Genomic DNA, 17643 nt, shown 5'->3' on the forward strand with positions numbered 1-17643 from the left:
CCAAACTGTATATATTTTGTCCAGTGAGTGTTTAAGAGAATGGTGTTGTAGCAATTATGGTCTATTGGCAAAAGCAAGACAAGTTTTGGAGAAATGGAGAAAATAATTATTATGAGGCCAACTAACATAGACAAAACAAATTAAATATGTTAAGCACAAAAACTTTTCCTGAGGTCTTGATATGACTCTTTTGGGTACCCACATTCCTGAGGTTGAGTTCTGGAAATGAGGAGTGAGATGATATAATGCCAATATAATGTCAGTGATGCCAGTATAAATCATTATAACATCTTGTTCATAATTACTACCCTGCAGAAGCAGATTTTGAAATATAAGAAAAAGTAACAAAGCAAGGAAAAATAAACAAGAAGCACTGGCAATACCATGACTAAATAAAAAGTCTAGAATAGAAGTTAATCAAAGGCAGTGATTACTGATGTACTCTGCTAATATACTCATGAGTTATTTTCCATTTTTTTTCTCTTTGCTAGCAAATACTAGTCAGTTCTGTTTTAGGGATGCTTTATTTTGGAAAAGCATATCATACTCCTCTAGTATTAAAGAATCTTTATACAAAGTGAAATATTAATCATTCTTTTGCCATACAGAAGTATTTACAGACATATCATTTCACTTTGATCAAATGCAACTGTATAAAGCACCTCCAAAAAAAAGGACACAATTATCTAACTGTAGATTAATAGACTTTTCATTTTTTTTCATCTGAGATATGTCCATCTTGTAGCTTAGACAATGAAGTATGTACTCTGGGAGTACAACACACATACTACTTTTACACTGTAAGTAAATGTCTGTTAAATTCCAGCTAGGTTTCCCTGCAGACAATCTTGAAAGAAAGGAAAGCAAATGTATGGCTACTACTGCAGTCATCACCTAGTCAACTTAATCTTTTGAAGCAGATATCCTTCCTGTCCTATTACGTTTGCCTGTCAGCTGAGCAGGCCTTATCTTATCAAAAGAGAAAAAGAAGAGCCTGGAGAGTTTCTAAAGCAAAATGTTTTATTCTGAGTGTTTGACGATGAACATTTGTATTTATATTCCTGAGCCCAAAAAAGCTTCCAAACTGCCATATCTGGGTGCATACCCTGTTAGTACCATGTATTCATAGGAAGGCAAGATATTGGAACATCAGCCATCTTTCTGCTCCATATTCCCTTCCCTTCCCTTCCCTTCCCTTCCCTTCCCTTCCCTTCCCTTCCCTTCCCTTCCCTTCCCTTCCCTTCCCTTCCCTTCCCTTCCCTTCCCTTCCCTTCCCTTCCCTTCCCTTCCCTTCCCTTCCCTTCCCTTCCCTTCCCTTCCCTTCCCTTCCCTTCCCTTCCCTTCCCTTCCCTTCCCTTCCCTTCCCTTCCCTTCCCTCCCCTTTCCCCTCCCCTTTCTTTTTCCCTCCCCTCCCCTTCCTTTCCTTTTTCTTTCCTTTTCCTTCCCTTCCTCTTTCCTTCCCATTTCATTATTACTTAAATAAAAAGGATGCCTTGGTATATGATTTTGCAGAGATCCCTGACATGTCCTGACAGATGTCTGAACTGGGAGACCAAGAATATGTTTTCACTGCAGCAAATCCCAGCAGGTAAGTCTAGACAGCATGTTCTTTTTTCAGTTGGAAATTTTATTACAAAGCAGGAGAAATTTGATCACTCTAGCAGTTCTACTTCATTTCCAAGCCCTCATTCCCACTGGAAATCAATCTGGAGAGAAAGGATTCAAGAGCCACATATTTCGTTGCATTTTCCTGAAAGGAGAGTCATCTAAAAGAGCTATTCTGCCAAGTTAATTATTTCTCAGATGATATCTGAAAGTAAGCTCTCTGGGCATGTCATGCTCACCCAGAATTTTACAATATGGCCTTACCAATTTACAATTAATTAGCACACTACTTCAAAACCTGAAGCCTCTATGTCATCTTCTTGCTTTCCCAGGTTCAGGTTCTAAATAGAATTATTGAATGACATATCTTAATTCCCATGTAGATGTGGGACACATTTTCTTGAGGTTATGGTCTTCTGGTACTTTATGTCTCTGTTTTACTTAGATTTTCATTTGATTTTTTACATGGTGATTTCTTAACCAGCAACATACTCGATGTTGATTTGAATATAAGGTTTTATGAATATTCATAAAAAACAAGTAATTTAAGAAGCACATTCCTGTGGCATCACGGGTTCATCTTGATTTCCCATGTGTATTTTTTTCCTTTCTGTATAATCTAGTTCAGCATTTTCAAAATTTGCAATACTTTACAAGCAGGTCAAGTCATTATTGAATTTAACTTGAGGTTTATCTGGGCACACTGAAGAGGCCCAGCCTATTTTGAAAGATGCTAAACATCTGTACATGTGGCAACTTAATTTTAGGTTCTTGTTCCCCAAGTTGGAGTTTGGAATCCTGACAGGATGTGGGGGCACCACTGAGAATTTAGATCACAGAATTTTCTTGCAGGGGGTCATATTAACCAATGTGATGTTTTTGCTCCCCTTAGTCACATCATGTCGGGTGAAAAGGAGCCAATTTATGTTAGGGTGTAAAACAGAATACACCTCTTTGGAGTTGGACTTGATGATCCTCGTCGGTTCCTTCCAACTTGGCTTATTCTATGACTCTTTGATCCCAGAATTGCGTTCTTCTAAACATCATAGTCTTCACCAAATGCTTCAATGAAATAGTTGGAAAATGTTTGTAATATTGGCAGATATTGTTTCCTTTACTTCAGTTTTGAAACAACTTAGCCACTTTCAGTACAACCTTGTAAGAATTACAAAGAAACAAAATAAAAACACACATACTGAGTCTAAAGCAAAGGGCAAGTTTCAACCCAAACAATTAGTTTAACAACATACTAAACGTATAAACTGATGCTTTCAATGGAAAATGTTAGGCAATCTAAGTTTAGACATTACTTCTTGGTATGCCTATAGTATAACACCTCTATGCAAAAAAAATAAAAGTAAAAATAAAATGCTACAGTTACTGGATTACTTATTTGACACTTTCATACACAAACTCTTTCAGACTCCTCACACAGCTAATGTAGAAATAAGATTCAGTCTGAGATTTGTTCTAATCTGATGAACATATGTAAATAAAATAATCAGACACTGGCAAGTACAGGTCACTTAGGTATTTCACTTTTGAAGTAGTAATGTGAAAAAATAGCTTGAAAATTAAAGATCTTTAGTTCAGCTTTATTGAAACAATTCAGTGTTTTCTGGTGCTATTCTCATTTACATTGTACTCTAGTCTCTCTTTTCTTGTATTTTTTTTCCTACAATTTCAATACTTGGTTTCAACCTACAATTCTTAAAAAAAAAAAAAAAAAATAAGAAAGAAAGAAAGATACTTAAAAAAAAAAAAAAAAAAAGTGAGCTACTGTCCTGTGATTTCAAAATAAATGGGTACCAAACATAATGACTGTTTTATGTTTCCTGTACTAAAAACTAGGGAGACAGTTTCAACTATTTAATAATCATGTTAAAAAGAAACCTAATAAATAAATAAATAAATAATCTTTCTACCTTGTATCTAAAAGTCCTTAGGTTTCTGAATCTTAATTTTTCTTCACGGAAGACTTGTGGTCAAGGTTTGAGTGTGGCGTGTTTATACATCAGCTGAGATCACAGGCCAAAATCTTTCCTTATTTTCAACAGAAGTCAACAGGATTACACCAACATAAAACAAACTAGTATTTACTCACTTGTCCCTATTCTTTATCAGCCTGTTACAACAGCAATAATTCTTTTGATGACTTCTGCATGTCTTGTCTGTTGTAGCATGTAATCTTGCTTGTTATCTTTCTCAGCATGTCTTGCAGATTATTGCAAAAGCAGAGCGAAAAGTTAAATAGGAAGTGCTGTATAAATATTCACCATCAGCCAAGGGTGCTTGCATTTAACAGACAGTGTTTCTCTCTTGCTGTGCTAGATATAGTTTTTGGCAGTCTTGAAAAAAATTTTTGAGGAGCTTTGCATTTTTAAGAGAAACATAGCAAGACCCAGAATACAATCAACTATAAACGTCATCAATACTTTTTAAAAAATACAGTGTGATCCTCACCAGGTCATTTGTTTTATTACTAATCCAAGGACAATCAAGCTGGTTTTTTTAAAATCTCTTTTCTCTATGTAGACTGTAAATCTCATTCATGTAACACCAGCAGTGTTGCTGCCAACATCTTCTCTGGATCATGCTGGCAGAATATAAGATAGAGGACTTCCAGGGCTGACAGTTTTCCTGAGATGATCAAAGCAGTGCAAAATTTGCTGTTTTCACTGCAGTATCTGCAGCTGGGCCATAAGTTTCCAAAACAAGTCAAGGTGGCTGAAAGGAATGAAGAGCGTCTATTCAAAGATAAGCTAGAAGATACTCCTTTGCCAGGGAAGGCAGTAACTGAGCCTGAGTGAGGTGAAATATCAAGATACTTCCAAAATCATCAAAAACAGTCTCTCAACTAGCCTGAGGCAGGTGTGGTTTTTTCACTTGTCAGAGCTCTGGCTGATCTTCCTGAAATCTGAGATTTCTTTCTTCAGGACTCTTCTGTACTTTGTGCCTTCCAGTCAAGTGTTTTTTGTTTTGTTTTGTTTCTTCTCCTTCTCAGGTCAAATAAATTTGTTCAAACTTTCTTTGGATATCTGCAGTGTATCTCTACAATTCGTCCTCCTAATTTATCCACATAGGAATGGTAGAGTATACATAAAAAATATGTAAGTACATGTATATATATGCAAGTATATACAGAAAGAATGCACAAATACAAAAACACAAAGTACACACACACACACATATCTAAAGAAAGAGAGCAGATCAGGCAAACACTTATACAGATAATGAGATCTGGGCCTTTAAAGAAGTATAAATATAGAATGGTGCCCATAATTTATGATTAAAATGATGTAATGGAATAAGCCTAATGATTCTATTAGGACATTTTTTTCCTGGGTAAAGAATGAAAGCAGGATATCATACATGCTGAATGTCATGACATCAGATTACTTTTGGAGTGAGTCAATTTTTTGTTACTTCTCTCCCCCATTCCCACTCCTTCCCCCCCCCTTCTCCCTTCAACTGTATCAGCTGAAATGTTTGAAGATATATCAACTTCAAGGTTTATCAACTTCAATTAAATAATTTCTACTGAAGCATAGTAAGGTTGGCAAAACCCAGAATGTTGTCAATACATCTCAGTATGAAAAGTTACTCTGAGCTACATTTTGCTCTCAGAGATAGTCTGACATCTCTAATTACTGCTAATTTTTTGCTTTCCTCTCTTTAGTGGAAACCCATACTGTGTCAGAAAGTATAATTCTAATACCCATTACTTGAATTTAACTTCTGGGATATGTCATCAAACATGAAGAAATCTCTGTGCAGGAAAGGCTCAAACCAATCTTTGCTAAGCAAGTCTCCCATGATTGAGTTATTTTTCCTTCCTATATTTTTGTATGTAGTTACACATATGTTATGTATGTATGTATTTTCTTGTTTTACATGAGGTTAATCAGAAATTCAGAGAGAGGAGGAAAAAAAAAAAAAAAAAAAAAAAGTAGTCTTCCGGTCCTCTTAACAAATATTAAGTCTTTCAAAGCCTTTCAGTATCTCTGTTTGTGATTATATAAAAAACCTTTTTTTTTTTTTCTTTTTCCTCAAATGAGCTGGGAATCTTCCTTAGCTTCACTGACATACTGTATGAATCAACAGGACTATTTTTACTCTAATAGTAGTTCTTTTCTAAAAGTTGAACTGGATAAACTGAAAACAGCTAAATGTTGCCCAACAACTTAAGAATGGAACTGAATGTTGTTATAACAGGATACATTTTGTTTTAAAGGCTTGAAACCACATAGCCTAAATACACATAAAATGAAGTCTGAAATACTGGAAAAGATCACAACAAAGAAAATCAAAAGTTAGTCCTGAAAATCTTTTATTGCAGATGAATTTGATGCTGTAGGGACATATACCCAGAGTCCCACCTCATGTTTCCTCTCCGTTTAACTCTTTGCAACCCTTTAACCCTTTCTATCAGCACAGCAAGAGACAATTTATGTGAGGAAAAACACAATGATTAAGGAAACAGCATGACATACAGTATAAGTTCACAGGGCCAAACAGACTTGTTCTTAGTATCTCTTACAGTACTTCCTAGGGTACTCAAGATGTTCATTAGTGAGGAGAAAAGGATTTATTTTTTTTTTTCCCAGACACTTTTCAGTACTTTTAGCTTGTTTTCTGTTATTAAACACAGTTGGGTGCTCAATGTATTTCAGTGACTAGGGTATACATTCATTCTTTTTCCTTTTTTCTGCAAGTTTATGAGAAACGCTGTGTATTTATGAGAAACGGTCTAATTGGAGGCAAGTCTTCAAGTCATCCACAATACAGGGAAAAATCTGCATGATTTCCTCTTGCTTTTGAAAACTTAATAATTGTGTTCAAAGAGTTCCTTGTTAAAAGTCTAGAGAATACAGAATCAAGACTTGTTTTGGAAAAAAAAAAAAAAAAAAAAGTGAAAACTATTGTAAAACATAATTTACCTGTTATCTTTCTTACCAACTCTGCCGTTTATGAAGATAAACCAGAATGATCATTAGACTGTACAGCTTTCATGCTATCAAGAGGAATGAATACATGGTGCTTTACACCAAGAGGTACTGGTTCATTATGATCCCAATGAGAAAGGCACTCTGTCAAGTATAGCTTAAAATGGCATTTACTGCACTATAAAGAAATGGTAGTATAGATAACCTCATATCCTTTCATATGCTGGAAACTCTGCATTGTGCAGTGCCTCTAATCAGGGCACAGCATGCTATGCAGTGCCCATCCCAGGTATGGTTGCCCCATTTTGGCCATTAGAGCTATATTTAAAAAGAAAACAATCTTTCATCAATTTTACTGTCAAATGAAGACATCTGCACAGGAACCTTTGCTGTACTGTTATATAAAGGCAAGACCACGCTGGTAGTATAATCACCAAGACAAGTGGGAGTTGCCTGTTGGTTCCAGCTGGATTAACTGGCCAAGTTCATCCTGTGGCCAAAGGACACATGCATCAAAACACAGGCCTGAAAGCCACACTATGCATGGACAGGGTGCTTGCGCTCAGGCTAACAGTGATATGGACCATCAGCTCCTCTGTGTATGGTGGTCTTCAGGTCAGGATCGCTACCTATGACTATAAATACACACTTAACATATGCTGCATGAAAACATTTGCTAGACTATACAAAAGAAAATGTTGAAAAACTTTGATACAATACTAAAACCTCACTATATGAGGTTTAATGATTTTTTTTCAGTTACTCACAGGGCAAGTTCTGATGAAACATCAGGGTAAGAATAATATTTCATGGCTGTTGGAAGAGGTTTTTCTGCTTTCAGGCTTCATTCTATATCATGTATTTTCTTTCTTGCATGTGCACATTTCAGTAGTTACCATTCCTAGATGAGCTGGTTCGGCTCCACTTACCAGACAGAAACTTTGGAAATCATAAATGTTTTCATTTTTTCTCTTCCTCTTTATTTTTATTTTTTCAATTTTTCAGGATTAGTTCTTTACCAAAACAATTAAAATGTTTTGAATTGCATGGAACCGACTTGGAGAAAGCCCATATTAACAAAAGAAGTGGTGTAAAGGATCTAGGAGAGCAGAATTATTATTATTATTATTATTTTTTAATATACTTTTTTTTGGTGGTAATAGCAACCTAATAAACCATGTCACCTCACCCTACCTGACTGCCTTGTAAGCAATCCTTTTGCTCCACTCCCCAAACACATTACAGATGTGAGAACTAGAGATGATTAGAAATATGTATTATTTCAATGTTGCAGGTTACAATACTTTACTTAAAATGTGTTATGTTAATATGCCTGTTGCAGTTTTTTTTAGTAATTACGTACACACCTCTTCCATTAAAACTGTAATAACAGTAAAGTAATACTGTCACTACAACTGCCTAGTGAGACTTTTCTTCAGATTTCAAACAAGTTACTAGTAGGATTTTTAAAAATACCTGAACATGCTAATGACCTGTTGCTCACAATATGACAAAACTTCATCAATGTGTTTGTTTAAAAAAAAACAAAACAAAAAAAACAACAACAACAAAAACAAAACAAAACACAACAACAACAGTATTAAATGTGAACCTCAATTTTATATAAGAAAAGTACCCTTATAAGAAATATCTATGACCCACTTGTTTTTTCTTTGCTTTCATAATACTCAGACTTTCAATTTCCTTAGCAGTTCCCAGGCTCATTTCATCTAAACAAAATGAAGCACTTAATAAACTTCTTTTTGTATACAATTAGGGATCCAGGTACTTTCATATTGATTTCAGGAGTTTGTTTTACTTGCCTGCTCTATAGTAGTTGCATGCATTTGTTATCCTTCATTATCAGGTCTCCTTCCCCAGGTTAGTAACTAAAGGTTAGTGAAAATGTTGCTCACTTTGTCTATTATCATAATTTTTCAGAGCTGCACAGAGCAGTTCTTAGTAGAACAATATAGTGACTCATCACCTTTAGCATTTGTGGTAGAACCAAGAAAAGAAAAAAGAAAAAAAAAAAAGCTTTAACTCAGAGCCTTGATTTATAAATGCCGCTGGGAGCAAAGTTAACTGTGAAGCTGGTGCATGTGTTGTTAATTCAGGGGTTAGGGAATATGCCTGTGATGCCAGGTGTGCTTTGAGTGACACAATGTACAACAGAAGGCAACTACATGTGACAGCACCACTTATTCTTTTAATTTTGTAATCTAACTATCCATCTCATGTCATCCTACTCCCACACCTGTGTTAAGACTTATAGTGTTGGCTCCCGTCTCTGGTCCCCAGCAGCTGAGAGACATCACATATTTATACCTCTATCTCACTTGGTGATCTGACACACCAGGCATTGCTAACACATAAATGTTTTGATATTATGACCAGCTGTGCTTAACAAATAGGATCATGGAGTTGGGATGAAACTATAGTACGGTACTCTTACCAACATATATTTCCCTTTATGGAGGACCTACACTCAAAGAGGTGCTTAGCAGGTGGTACACAGCTGCAGTCCAATGTCATAACATCTTCCCCATCACATTATGCCAGGTGTCAGATGCATCACTCTCACCGTTTGAAAAGTGACAATGGGTCTTGCCTATGGGAAGGGAAGAAACATGAGAGGAATGTCCTCAGTTACACCCCCCTCCCTCTCTCTATTGCACTCTCTGGCTCTCCATTACATCACCTTTGAAACCTAACATGAGACCAACAAAAGAGGTGGGGATGGCACTTCAGCCATGTAAGACTATTCTAATACAGTTGTTTATCAAAGTTACTAACATTTATGCTAACTAATACTTCAGTGTTAGTGTTACTGCACTGAATCAGCAAGAAAAGGCTTGCAGAGAAAAACAGTATCTTTTGTTAGGAAAATGGGAGTAGTTGAAAAATGACACAAACCTTTAGGACACACAAACCAATCTTCAACTTTATACATCAAGATATGGCAACAGACAAGCCATGATTTTTACCACAAACTATATCCTCGATAATACTCCATGATCTACTTAAAGTGTGCAATGTCTCCTGTTGTATTGTTTATCTTTTCCAGGGAATATTTCTTTGGGGGATTATTAACGGGGTGTTAAATGCTTTCTGCAAGGACTTACACCACATTTCATCACTCAGAGTACACTACGGTCAAGTTGCAAACAATGAAAGAGAGAGAATACTCTGTTACATCACATGACTAACAGTAAAAGTACAAGGCAGATGTGCACAGGTTTTGAGGAAATTTTTATATTAGTTGGTTATATTGAAATATGGTGAGTGTTCCTTTCTGAATGATTTCTATGTATTGATAAATGAAAGCCAGGTTGGGTAAAATACATACCTAAAGGCCTGCTAGTCCTTTATTTCTGATCTGTGCAACTCTGTGAATGATCTGATGGGAGGTGCCTTTAAAAACTGTTATTATTTGAATAATAAAGCGATCCTGCTTCTATGCTATAACTGCTTCTAGAAATCTCTGTATGAGATCTCCACAATAAAAATGTAGTTAAATTGGACATATCTGTTATGAGTACCTATCTGCCATTTACCCGATCATTAAGAATTTCTCACAGATTATCATAAAGAGTACATAACAAAGGCTTAGATTAAAATTTGAAAGCCTTTTCCCAATTCATTAAATTAGTATTTACTACAGTCCTTCTGATAGTTAGCATTTTACACTTATATATATATATATATATGTATATAAAAGTAGAAATTTAGATGTTGAAGGAACCCCCAAGATTTCTCAAGTTCCTCTCCTCCTTGAACAAGGATGTTCACTGCCTATGACAGATATCTGACTAAACTGCTTTTAAAAGTCTCCCAGGATGGGAAATTTACAATGCTTTCAAGGAAAATAATAGTGTTTAATCATAGAATGTCATGGACTGGAAGGGCCCTTAAAGATCATCTAACTCCAACCCATGTGCCATAGACAGGGATGCCACACACTAGATTAGATTGGCCAAGGCCCCATCCAGCTTGGCCTTGAAAAACCTCGAGGGATGGGGCATCCACAGCTTCTCTGGGCAACCTGTTCCAGTGTCTCACTGCCCTTACAGTGAAGAATTTCCTCCTAATGTCTAGTGTAAATCTATCCTCTTTTAGTTTAAGATCCCCTTGTCCTGTCATTATCTACCTGAGTAAAGAGTCCTTCTCCATTCTTTTTATAAGACACTTTGATGTACTGAGAGGCTCCAATGAGGTCTCCCCAGAGCCTTCCCTTCTCCAGTCTGAACATCCCCAGCTCTCTCAGCCTTTCCTCATGGGAGAGGTTCTCCAGCCCCCTGGTTGTCTTTGTAGCCATCTTCTGGACTCATTCAAACAAGTCCACATCCTTCTTGTGCCGTGGACCCCAAAGCTGTACAAAGTACTCCAGGTCAAGCCTCATAAGGGCAGAGCAGAAGGGTACAATCAACTCCTTTGACCTGATGGCCACTCCTCTTTAGATGCTGCCCACGATTGAGATGGCCTTCTGGGATGCAAGCAGAAGCTGCTGGCTCATGCTGAGCCTTCTGTCTACCAGAACCCCCAAGTCTCTCCACAGGGCTGCTCCTAATGAGTTCACAGGATCACAGAATTGCAGAATCGCAGAATCACAGAACTGTAGGGGTTGGAAGGGACCTCGAAAGATCATTGGGTCCAACCCCCCTGACAAAACAGGTTCCTTAAAGCAGGCTGCCCAGGTAGGCGTCCAGACAGGCCTTGAATATCTCCAAGGAAGGAGACTCCACAACCTCCTTGGGCAGCCTGTTCCAGTTCTTGGTCACCCTCACCGTGAAGAAGTTCTTTTGCATGTTGGTGCGGAACTTCCTGTGCTCTATTTTGTGGCCATTGCCCCTTGTCCTATCCCCCCAAACCACTGAAAAGAGGTTGGCCAAATCCCTCTGTCTCCCACACCTCAGGTATTTATACACATTGATGAGATCCCCTCTCAGTCTTCTTTTCTCCAGGCTGAACAGACCCAAGTCTCTCAGCCTTTCCTCATAGGGAAGATGCTCCAGGCCCCTTATCATCTTTGTGGCCCTCCGCTGGACTCTTTCCAGGAGATCCCTGTCTTTTTTTGTACTGGGGAGCCCAGAACTGGACGCAGTACTCCAGGTGAGGCCTGACCAGGGCAGAGTAGAGGGGGAGGACTACCTCCCTTGACCTGCTGGCCAAGCTCCTTTTAATGCATGCCAGGATCCCATTAGCCCTCTTGGCCACAAGGGCACAGTGCTGGCTCATGGTCAACCTGTCGTCCACCAGAACCCCCAGCTCCTTCTCCTCAGACCTCCTCTCCAGCAGGTCATCTCCCATCCTGTACTGATACATGTGGTTGTTCCTTCCCAGGTGCAGGACTCTACACTTGCTCTTATTAAATCTCATTTGCTTTCTTCCTACCCATCTCTCTAGCCTGTCCAGGTCTCACTGAATGGCAGCATAGCCTTCTGGCATGTCAGCCACTCCTCCCAGCTTTGTGTCATTGGCGTACTTGCTGAGGGCAAACACTATTCCCTCATCAAGGTCGTCAATGAAGATGTTGAACAAGACCGGACCCAGCCCCAACCCCTGGGGAACACCACTAGTCACAGGTCTCCAGCCAGACTCTGTGCCGCTGATCACCACCCTCTGAGCTTGGCCAGTCAGCCAGTTCTCAACCCACCTTACTGTCCACTCCTCTAACCCACACTTTCTCAGCTTTGCTATCAGGATGTCATGGGAGACAGTATCAAAAACCTTGCTAAAGTCAAGGTAGACAACATCCACCGCTCTCCCCTCATCTACCCAGCTGGTGATACCACCATAGAAGGCAATGAGGTTGGCTGAGAACGACTTTCCCTTGGTGAATCCATGCTGACTACTCCTCATAACCTTCTTCTCTTCCAGTTGCTTGGAGATGGAATCCAGAACAAGCTGTTCCAACACCTTTCCAGGGACAGAGGTGAGACTGACTGGCCTGTAGTTTCCTGGATCCTCCTTCCTGCCCTTCTTGAAGACCAGAGTGACATTGGCTATCCTTCAATCTTCATCAACAGGCTCCCCTTGACTGGGTGGGCTATAAGAGACCATAACTACAAGATGTCTGGTCCTTAATTTTTACCCACAGTCTCTCAACCTGGTCTTGACTCTTTCTTAGAGGGAACTTTTCACAGTCTATCAGTTTCTTAACATAGAAGGCAACACCTCCACCCTTCCTTCCCTGTCTGTCTCTCCTGTAAAGCTTGTAGCCCTCTATTCCAATGTTCCAGCTGTGTGATTCATCCCACCTCGTTTCCGTGACAGCAATTAGATCATAGTATTCTAATTGCATTGTGGCTTCCAACTCCTCCTGCTTCTTTCCTATGCTGTGTCCATTGGTGTAGAGGCACTTCAGCTGGGCTATAGGCCATAACACCTTTTTTGAGGAGTCCTTTCTGATTTCTATGGGATGATTCACAGGTGTTTCCCTGCTCTTTTTTAAAGTATTGGCATTCAGGAGTTCTTTTGAGTCACTTACAGGTACATCCCTTTCCCCCACTGAATCTAGTTTAAAGCCCAGTTAATAAATCCAGCCAGCTTGCTGCCCAAGACACTCTTGCTCCACTTGGTCAGGTGTACCCCATCCTGTGTCAGCATGCCTGGTCTCTTAAAAGCACTCCCAAGATCATAAAACATGAAATATTAATCATGGCACCAGCTACACAGACAATCATTCACCTGACCTGTGTGCTGCCTCTTCTTTGTGTCCCAGTCTCCAATGGGGAGGACTGAGGAGAATACTACTCATGCTTCTGATCCCTTCAGCATATTTCTAATGGATGTTGTGGTTTTACTGTGCTCAGCAGCTAAACACCACAACCGCTTTCTCACTTCCCCTCCCTAGATAAGGAGAGGAAGAAGTAAAGAACAACTCGCAGGTTGAGATAAGGATAATTTAATTAAAGGAAAAAAAAATATTAAGGAAAAATTATTATTAGCTAAACAATTTAACTAAAGGGACAAAAAAAAAAAAAAAAAAAGAGGAAAGGGGAAAAGGGAAAAGGGAGGGGGAAAGGGAAAAAAAAAAAAAAAAAAAAAAAAAAGAAAGCTATGTGGAAGTGCGGAAGAAAGAAATTACTCTCTAATTCCCATATATGAGTGATGTTTGATCACGTCCCTGAAGGAGGGCCTTAACGCTTGTAGTCGGTGTTTGGGAGGAAGACCAACGTTTTCACAACACGAGCCCACCCCTCCCCTCTTCTTCTTGTTTCCACCTTTTATTGCTGAGTGTGACATCATATGGTATGGAATATCCCTTTGGTTGGTTTAGGTCAGCTGCCCTGGTGATGTTTCTTTTCACACTTTTTTGCCCACCCCCTAGGAGGGTTAGAGAGAGGCCCGATGCTGTGCCACCACTGCTCAGCAGCAGACACAACACTGGTGTGATGCCAGTGCTGTTCTAGCTACAAGTGCAGAGCACAGCACTGTATGGGCTGCTGCTGGGAAAGTTAACATCCCAGCCAGACCCAGTACAGATGTAAAGTCCCTTCTGATGTTTCTGAGTCTCCTTGTCACAGCCTCAGTCCTCCACATAGGGGACAGAAAAAGCAGGAGCAGGTGACAGTTGTCTGGCTTGACTAAGCTTGGTCAGTAGCCTGTTTGTGAGGTCACAAATACAGTCCCAATGTAGGCAGCAAACATCCATATATCTGTGCCTTTTTTTTTTGTTTGTTTGTTTGTTTGTTTTTGGAACTGGTTCTTAAACAAGTAGTTTGCTAGTCTACCTTTTTGCAGTTGCCCTTTCCTGGGTCTTGACCATTACCATTGTTACTGTTGACATCTTTTAACTGTCATTACAGTTACAAAGTTTTCTTACTATCTAGTCTACAACTTGCTTGCAGTAAGTTAACTCAATTATTCCCCATACTAACCCCAGGGAACCTGAAAAAGAACTGTTTACTGTCTCTTTATAATGACTTCCCACACATTTGATTAACTATGTTTAATACTTTTTTTTTTCTTTTTCCTGAAGCTAAACAAATTTGTCCTATTTCAATTTATCCTTTTAGGTTATCTTTCCTAAAACACTTTCTTGGGTTTCTTTCAATTACTTTCCATTTGGGCCTGTCTGGGACAAGAATAATTATCTTCATTATCTCCATTGAGTTGCTTTACAAAACCTTTCTTTCAAAGTGATGTTTTCTTTGAAATAACATTGTACAAACTTGTGCCACTCCTACTCTTTCCTCACAAATTTTTTGCTGTTTGTGTATTTAATTTCTTCCTTCTGAATAAAATTTTTGCATTTGTATTCACTGAATTAATTTTTTTGATCTCCAGTCATTTCACTAAGATAATTTTGAATTGTAATTCTGTCCCCTGTGCTTTAATCTCTTTCGGTTTTATATTATCCACCTATTTTCAGAGTGCCTTCTCCATGCCTGATAGTCATTAATGAAAATGTGGAATGGTACTGATCTCAAAAAGAAACATGAGCTGGATGCAGTTGACATGTTTAACCGATAACCAGTAATCATGACTTCTCTTTAAATTCTTTGAAAACATCTGTTCTCACATTTTATAATAGATCAATGACTTTTCTTTAGTTTGGACAGAAGAATGTCTGGACTGTATGACCATGTAAGAAATTTTTGCTTAATATATATCATACCAATTTCTTCCTGTACTCTGGGATAATTACTTTTTTTGAGGAGGTAATTAGTTTGCTTTTATATGTTTTGTTGTGGAAACTTCCAGAACAGCTGCTTCCTATCACTGATTTACTCTACAGATGCTCTTTGATTGATTGTTTAGTAATGTATTAAACAAAATACTTCTCCTGATACCAAAGTTCAACTGTTTTACGTTTTCTTAACTAGTGTTGGCATTTATTTTTTTCAGTTCTCTTGTACCTCAATTGGGCTTCATGAGCTTTTGAAGATAATCACTAAAATATGTAAGTGAAGTGGCTAGTGTTTTAGACATTTTATCAGATCTTGATTACATGAACACCCTGTTTATTTCCCTGTTTCTTTTTTCTTTTTTTTTTTTTTTTTTCCTTTCTGACCTATGTGCCTATATTCCTACTTTAATTTGTATTAGTCGTAAGTCATGTTAGGGACATGGTCATTTTCAATCTCTTTTTGTGATAGCCAAGCAAAAAACATATATATAAACTCATTTCATTTGTAATCTACACAGCTCTAATGAAACATCTGAAACATCCTGTTAGTCTGCTTCTCCAAAAGGTATCAAACAAATCTTTTTTCTCCATTTTCAAAACAAAAAGAAAAGAATGGCAACTCTTTCTTTCCATGAAAGCTATGCAGTAACTCCTTTGATTAATCAAGTAAAAATTGTGAAACCTTCTCAAACCAAGAACAATCACTCAATTTCCCATCACCTCTGGAAACTGGAAAGGGAACAAGCTTCTAGATAAGGAGAGGAAGAAGTAAAGAACAACTCACAGGTTGAGATAAGGATAATTTAATTAAAGGAAAAAAATATTAAGGAAAAATTATTACTAGCTAAACAATTTAACTAAAGGAAAAAAAAAAAAAAAAAAAAAAAAAAAAAAAAAAAAAAAAGGAATGACAGCATATGGAATTACATTCCAGAGAGTCTGGAATGACATCCAGACTCAGGTTTAAGATTACTAATCCTGGACTGACTTGGTCTCCTCCTGAACTTTATTTCTACAAAAGGATTTCAAGGTGGTAATTATGGACAAATTGTATCTCAGCAGAGAAAGACAGGACATACGGCCAAACACTGACAGAATGTGAAATATGTTCATCTGATATTCGTTAAGCCATAGTTATTATCTCTTTTGGAAAAGAATTGTATTTTATAGGCCTATCACTGGTAATATGCTTTCATAAAGGAGGCAAAGATAAACATAATGGAAACTGTAACACTTTAAAAAATGTGAAGTGCAATTCTGATGGAATTTTGAAGCTATTAAGTCTTGACTTAAGAAGTCTTAAACCAAATCTTCAATTTCTTAAGCCTCAAAAACTTCCACTAGCAGCAAGCAAATTCTGGCCTGATGAACACCACACTATCAAATACTTCATTTGACCCCAACAGATTAAACATTTGATTTCAGATTCTTTTTTTTTTTTTTTCCCCTTGCATAATGGCCGTATCTAGAAGTCATTCTGTATCTAAGAATACTTCTAAATGTGTGTGTTTACTGAAGATTGGACAGATGAATAAAAGTGCTTGACTTCTATTTCAATGTTAAAATGAGAACTTCACACCTTTTTAAAATATGTGTTATTATTAAAAAATATATTACCATTTTACAAGAACTGCAATAAAATAAAATTTTAAAATTAAGTAAAGGAACTAAAGACATACCTAATCTGTGGCATGTTTAAGGAAATTGTTTAGATTAGAAAAGATCACATGAACAATCTTGATAAAATACTTGAATACTTGTCCCTTTCTTCATTAACTTCTTTTTTGATCAGCAGCTTCCCTGCTAGATATTTAGGTACACACCTCATTCTGAGCATTGATTTGCTAATTTAGGGCTCAAGGGTTTAAGAAGAGAATAAAGATATAATTAAATGCTATTTAATTAGGTCAGTAATACAGGTGCAACTTTAATACATTATGCTACAAAAAAAAAAACACATCTTTTTACCCTGCACTGACTTAAGAATAAATTCTATAAAATATCATAGTCTGATAATCACTGTTTACAATTTTCAAAAAATAAAAGTATTAGAAAACGTTACATTCCTTTCCAACATATCTTAGTCAATAAAGAAAATAAATATAAAGCTTTTATTCTCAACATAGTTTTAAAACGTAAGTCTTATGACTGATCAGAACTTTAAGACTTCAGGAATATCTTAGAGAATCCAAATGCTTTGAAGTACAGTGAACTTTTTCAGAATTCTGATTGGAGTTTTGTGTTGAAACATGGGCATACTCAGCCTCTTTTAGCAATTATTTCAACAGAAAAATAGGTAAATCTTACAAAAGTCATGCTAAGATATATTAAAATAAACATTCTTGACTGGAAGTATTGAAATTCTAAATGTATTTTTAATTATATATAACAGAAGTCCTAAGTTTTTATTAGGAAACCATGTACGGAAACATAAAAATTATGTATAACAGTATATGA

At 37.4% G+C, this 17643-nt stretch overlaps 1 long non-coding RNA gene across 2 annotated transcripts; it reads right to left on the reverse strand.

Annotated features, from left to right (window-relative positions):
- Positions 1-1701: 1701 nt before the first annotated feature.
- Positions 1702-8546, reverse strand: LOC311430100. 2 transcript variants are annotated; one of them, XR_014688562.1, is made up of 4 exons: positions 8375-8546; positions 7746-7805; positions 3710-4671; positions 1702-2760 (listed from the first exon to the last, which is right to left on the reverse strand). It is a non-coding gene; the product is annotated as an uncharacterized lncRNA (long non-coding RNA). The 2 variants fall into 2 exon arrangements; XR_014688563.1 differs by having other exon boundaries at positions 3531-4671.
- Between the last annotated feature and the right edge of the window lie 9097 nt (positions 8547-17643).

The sequence above is a fragment of the Aythya ferina genome (assembly GCF_964211825.1).
Source record: "Aythya ferina genome assembly, chromosome: 1".
Classification (NCBI taxonomy): Eukaryota; Metazoa; Chordata; class Aves; order Anseriformes; family Anatidae; genus Aythya; species Aythya ferina.